The following is a 6421-nucleotide window of genomic DNA, read 5'->3' as shown; positions in this document are numbered from 1 at the left end:
AACCATCCTCGCCGGAGTTGGTGGTCTAGGGGGCAAGGCCACAGCTGCGGACTCCGATCCTTGGTCCCGGTGTCCTGTCACCGGCTGCGGGGCTGTCGCCTGGGCTCCCAGGGAGGCTGAGGCTGGGAGCCGGGCGGAGGCTCCTGGAGGAGTGCTCTGGGCACCGGCCACGGGCGGAAAGGAGAGGCTGAGCTCAGCCACCCCAGGAGACTCTGAGGGGACGGCTGGTGGAGGTGTGCCCCTGGGGACCGCACGGAGGTGGCTGCCCTGCAGAGGCCTGGCCCTGGGCGAGGCTCCCCGGCCACCTCCCAGCAGGCGGGGTAAGTCCTTTCCTGGGGGTTCGGAAGGTCCTGTCCAGCTTCCACATCCCTGACCTCAGACCATCGTTTCACTTGCTGACCCTCATTGTCTCCATTTGTAAAACAAGCATTTAAATATGTGTGTAAGGGCCCACAGGAGGGTTAAATCGAACAGTCTTTGGAGTCAGCACATTGCAGCTGCCAAGAGGAGAGTGAGGCTGCCTATCTGCCCGGTGGGAACTGCCAGCTGAGGCGGGGTGGGGGTGGGGTGGGGAGCAGGGCCATCGGGAGGGGCTCCAGCTGCTGTGCCCTGTGCCCACAGTGAGGAGTGTCCGTTCCCATCAGCCAGGGAGCAGCCACCCTAAGTCCCCGGGCAGGGCCTCCTCCCTCAGACACCCCAGCTCCCTGGGAGGGAAGGTGCCTGAGGCTGGGGTGGGCTCCGAGGGTCAGTGAGGGAAAAGGGGGACACAGGTAATACTTTCAACAATAAAACGTTTCTTAAAAAAGGAAGATATGGAGGAAAGGGGAAGCATTTTATTTTTTCAAAAAAGGTGACACAAAGTTATTAAACCCACCACTTTTAGAAAACTGGCTGAAACAAGAAGAGGAGTTAAGGAAGAGGAGAACTTCCTGTAAAGCAGTGTTTCCCAAACTTCTCACGACGAGAATCACCTGGTGAAGTTGATAAAATACAGATTCCAGAATCCCAACTAAGAAGTGCTAAACTAGAATTTTTGGGGACATATAGGTAAAATTGTATACTTAACTTAGTGCTCTGTCTTAGAGCTCTGTCTTAGAGCACTGGTTAAGTATACAATTTTACCTATATGTTCCCAAGAATTCTAGTTGGGATTCAGGAATCTGTATTTTAACAACGCCACCAGGTGATCCTCGTCATGAGAGAAGTTTGGAAACACTGCTGTAAAGGAATAGACCAAGGAGCAGTTCAAGTGGAACCACTCTGAGAACAGAATCCCTGCCGCGCTGTGCACCTGGCTTTCCAGTGAAACAGGTAAGATACTGGAAACAAGTGCGTTGAAAAGCTGATCACCTCCCAAACCTAGTTGATAACGACACTGAGCCTTTCAGCTACAACAGTGGGTCGGCCGAGGGCCAATTCCGTGCTCCTACCTGATGAAGGCAAAGGGGAAACCTCAAGACACAGGAAATGACTGTCCGCCTGCCCAGGCCACTGAGCGCGATGGGGCTGAGCTGGGCGCCTCCTTAGAGGAGCGAGGACGCCCCGCTGGGCTGTGCCCCTGACGGACAGCCTGGGGGCGGACAGCCCGGGGGCGGCCCGGTGCCCGGGGGACCACCCCGGTGGGTGCGGGGTGCGGGGTGCGAGGTGCGGGGTGCGGCTTTCCTGACCCCCCAGTGGGCTCCCGCCCAGCGGCACCAGGTGCGGCACCCGCCGCGGCCGCCAGGGCGCGCCCTAAGCTCACCGCGAAGACAGGTGCACGCCCCTCAAACCTGCCAGACCAGCGTGCATTCTATTAATGGAGATGTTTAAATGGAAGCTTGTTCTTTACAAACCAGACAGCAGGGCAGGCCGCGCTTTCACGGCGCCGGAGAGGCAGGCGGCTCGGGATCCTGGCTTTTGCGGCGTCGAGGCTGCCCAGTCCAGGCTGCTGTGCACCGGCCCTGCCTCTGGGGAGCACCGGCCCTGCCTCTGGGGAGCACCGGCCCTGCCTCTGGGGAGCACCGGCCCTGCCCCCGGGGAGCACCCGCCCTGCCTCCGGGCCGGGGTGTGGGGACGGTGGTACCTGGAAGAGCCACTGCCGCTTAGGAAGGCACTTACGGGGCCCGACGCCCTGGCCCGGCCACCGGCGTGCAGGCCTGGGTGCGAGCGGCGCCGGGTCCGCAGGGCGGGCTGCGGGGAGGCAGCGCGGGGTGGAGAGAACGGGGAAGGGGGAGACTCCCGGCAAACGGAACCCCAGCAGCGAGCAACGCGCTAGAGCAGCGGGTCCCAATCCTTTCACCCCAGGGCACACACAGCTCTTACCAAAATTCTGCAGCACTCACTCCAAAAAAAAGTGTATTTTTGCTCTTTTGTAAAGAGAGGGATAGAGAGCCAGAAGCATCCATGAGAGAGAAACTTGATCAGCTGCCTCCTGCACACCCCCCACTGGGGATGTGCCCCCAACCAAGGTACATGCGCTTGACCGGAATCGAACCTGGGACCCTTCAGTCCACAGGCTGGTGCTCCATCCATTGAGCCAAACCAGTTTCGGCCAGGCTGTCTTTGTTGCCATTATTTTTCCAGAAAGTTCCTGGACGTGGGCAGGAATCTCAGCATGGATGGGGTTTATTGATTGCATTTAAAGACATTCTTATTTCCCTATCTCAAAATGCAACTTCTCACATGTATCTACTACTTCAAAAAGCAGCGTGTGAAAAAACGGTTTCTTCCAAACATTTCTAGGTGTCACGCTCTCTGTGTAATTGAATGAGGAACCAACCAAGGCGCAGGCACACATGTTGTCACGGTGACAATGAATTTAGGAAGTGGCTTCCGTCTCAGATGCCTGGACAGCACAATGCACCAATGTTCTTCCTCTGACATATTTGAGACGTGAGATGGAGTTAAAAGAAAAAATGTTTCCAAGAACAAGTTTAAGGGAATTTGATGTCCAGTAGACCAGCTTCCTTGCCTTCCCTCTTTTGGTGTCTTACATAACATGCCTGCGTGTCTCCTGCACGTGCACTGGCGTTTCACTGGGACTCTCGGTGTAACTTGTATTTACGGTGAGTTCACACACGGTCTGAGGCCGCCCGCAGGAGACAGGAGTCATGGGAGGAGGCAGAGGCGGGAAGCTGCGGCTCCGGGTGATGGCGGCTTTGTCCTTCCATCGGAGGACATGCAGGGGGTGAGGCTCTCAGGCTGAGTGGGGAGCGTTGGGGACACTCCGTGAGCTGAGAAAGGCTAGTGGCTGGCGAGTGACGGGGAGGGGGTGGTGCAGGAGGTGGAGAGGGAGCCCCGTGTCCGCTCACCGGGTGTGCAGTGGAAATGCACTCTATGGGATACTCCGCAGGCCCCCCTCACCAAGACCGAGAAGGCTGGACTGCGGAGGGTTCCGTCTGCAGGTGGCTCCTTCCTCGCTGCAGCATCCCAAATGGCACTGAGCAGTTATCACCTTAGAACAGAGCGTGCTGGGCACTGACAGGCACACACCTCCCCGTGTGCACAGAGCGTGGTGCGCAATGACAGGCACACACCTTCCCTCCCCGTGTGCACAGAGCGTGGTGGCACTGACAGGCACACACCTTCCCTCCAAGTGTGCACAGAGCGTGATGGGCTCTGACAGGCACACACCTTCCCTCCCCGTGTGCACAGAGCGTGCTGACACTGACAGGCACACACCTCCCCGTGTGCACAGAGTGTGGTGGGCACTGACAGGCACACGCCTCCCCATGTGCACAGAGTGTGGTGGGCGCTAACAGGCACACACCTTCCCTCCCCGTGTGCACAGAGCGTGGTGGCACTGACAGGCACACACCTTCCATCCCCGTGTGCACAGAGCGTGGTGGGCACTGACAGGCACACGCCTCCCCATGTGCACAGAGTGTGGTGGGCGCTGACAGGCACACACCTTCCCTCCCCGTGTGCACAGAGCGTGGTGGCACTGACAGGCACACACCTCCCCGTGTGCACAGAGCGTGGTGGGCACTGACAGGCACACACTTTCCCTCCCCGTGTGCACAGAGCGTGGTGGGCACTGACAGGCACACACCTTCCATCCCCATGTGCACAGAGCGTGGTGGGCACTGACAGGCACACACCTCCCCATGTGCACAGAGCGTGATGGGCACTGACAGGCACACACCTTCCCTCCCCGTGTGCACAGAGCGTGGTGGGCACTGACAGGCACACACCTCCCCGTGTGCACAGAGCATGGTGGGCACTGACAGGCACACACCTTCCCTCCCCGTGTGCACAGAGCGTGGTGGGCACTGACAGGCACACACCTCCCCGTGTGCACAGAGTGTGGTGGGCGCTGACAGGCACACACCTTCCCTCCCCGTGTGCACAGAGCGTGGTGGGCACTGACAGGCACACACCTCCCCGTGTGCACAGAGTGTGGTGGGCGCTGACAGGCACACACCTTCCCTCCCCGTGTGCACAGAGCGTGGTGGCACTGACAGGCACACACCTCCCCGTGTGCACAGAGTGTGGTGGGCACTGACAGGCACACACCTTCCATCCCCGTGTGCACAGAGCGTGGTGGGCACTGACAGGCACACACCTCCCCATGTGCACAGAGCGTGATGGGCACTGACAGGCACACACCTTCCCTCCCCGTGTGCACAGAGCGTGGTGGCACTGACAGGCACACACCTTCCATCCCCGTGTGCACAGAGCGTGGTGGCACTGACAGGCACACACCTTCCCTCCCCGTGTGCACAGAGCGTGGTGGCACTGACAGGCACACACCTCCCCGTGTGCACAGAGTGTGGTGGGCACTGACAGGCACACACCTTCCATCCCCGTGTGCACAGAGCGTGGTGGGCACTGACAGGCACACACCTCCCCATGTGCACAGAGTGTGGTGGGCGCTGACAGGCACACACCTTCCCTCCCCGTGTGCACAGAGCGTGGTGGCACTGACAGGCACACATCTTCCCTCCCCGTGTGCACAGAGCGTGGTGGGCACTGACAGGCACACACCTTCCCTCCCCGTGTGCACAGAGCTTGGTGGGCACTGACAGGCACACACCTCCCCGTGTGCACAGAGCATGGTGGGCACTGACAGGCACACTCCTCCCCGTGTGCACAGAGCGTGGTGGGCACTGACAGGCACACACCTTCCCTCCCCATGTGCACATAGTGTGGTGAGCATTGACAGGCACACACCTCCCCGTGTGCACACAGTGTGCTGGGCACTGACAGGCACGTACCTTCCCATGTGATTTTAAAATCGGGACTTTTTTAAAATGCCGCGGGATGCGAGACAAATTGTTAAAAATTGGGACTGTTCTGCCAAAAGTGGGATGTCTGGTCACCTAACCCAAAAGCCCTATGTGAAGCCCAACCCCCCCGTGCATTTGGAACCCCCCTCTAAGGAAGTCATTGAGGGTCAGTGAGGTCATAAGGGTGGGCCTCAGTCAAGAGGACTGCTGTCCGAGGAGCCTGCTCTGCACACGGGCCCGGGAGAGGCCATAGCACACAGGAGGCTTCTGTACCGAGGGGAGGCCCCCGGACCCCAGGCCTGCTGGCACCTGGTCTTGGTCCCCCGCCTCCAGAGCCCAGTGCAAGCAGCATCGCTGTGTGAGCCCTGAGCCTGGGGTGAGCCTCCGTGGCCTGAGCAGACGAAGCACACACAGAGCAGCAGGTCGTTAGTTCTCCTTCATGTCCAGCTGCCAAAGGAGCTCCGAAGGAAGCGGCCGCTGGCATGTCACCAGGAGCTGCTCTCCTTGGAGAAAAGCATTTCTCTGTAATTGTTTCTTTGCTAACAGAATACACACCACAGCCACAGGACAAGCCGTCCCCGCCCCGCCTGAGTCCGCATTCCGACCGGAGGAAGCTGTGTGTGGGCACAGCCAACAGGACGCGAGCCTATAGGGCTTAACAAGAGGCTGGGCTCTGTCACTCCTCCATCACCGGTCACACCTGTTTGCCAGGTGGCTCCCACAGCGCTCTGGCCAACACCGAGAGCAAAGCAAGAGGGGGGAGGCTCACCTTCCTACGGGAAAAAGCAAGCCATTCCAGAACCTTCCAGCAGACTTCCTTGGTCTCATTGGCCATGGTGACATCGCAGGCTCAACTCTGGTTGTGAGAAGCTGAGAAAAGTACGGTCAACCTTGAGCAACACGAGTCCACGTACACGCCAGATTTTGTCAATAGTGGGCCCCTCCTAGCCATGTGTTTGGTATTTGCAGATTCAACCAACCACGATTGCAAAGTATTTTCTATCCAACCTTGAGAATCTGTGGTTACAAATGTGAAAATACTTTGGTTCTTGGTTGTTTGGATCCACGTATGGGGAGGGCTGGCTGCAGACTCCAGTTACTCGTGAATTTCTGACCGATGGGGTTCAGTGCCCCCGGCCCACATTGTTCAAAGGCCACTGTACCTTAGTCCACCCACTTCCCATTTCAGGGCGATGCAACCTCTGCTGGGCGGG

Source organism: Pipistrellus hanaki (genome assembly GCF_964339955.1).
Source record: "Pipistrellus hanaki genome assembly, chromosome: 17".
NCBI lineage: Eukaryota > Metazoa > Chordata > Mammalia > Chiroptera > Vespertilionidae > Pipistrellus > Pipistrellus hanaki.
Note: the sequence above shows the minus strand (reverse complement) of the source record.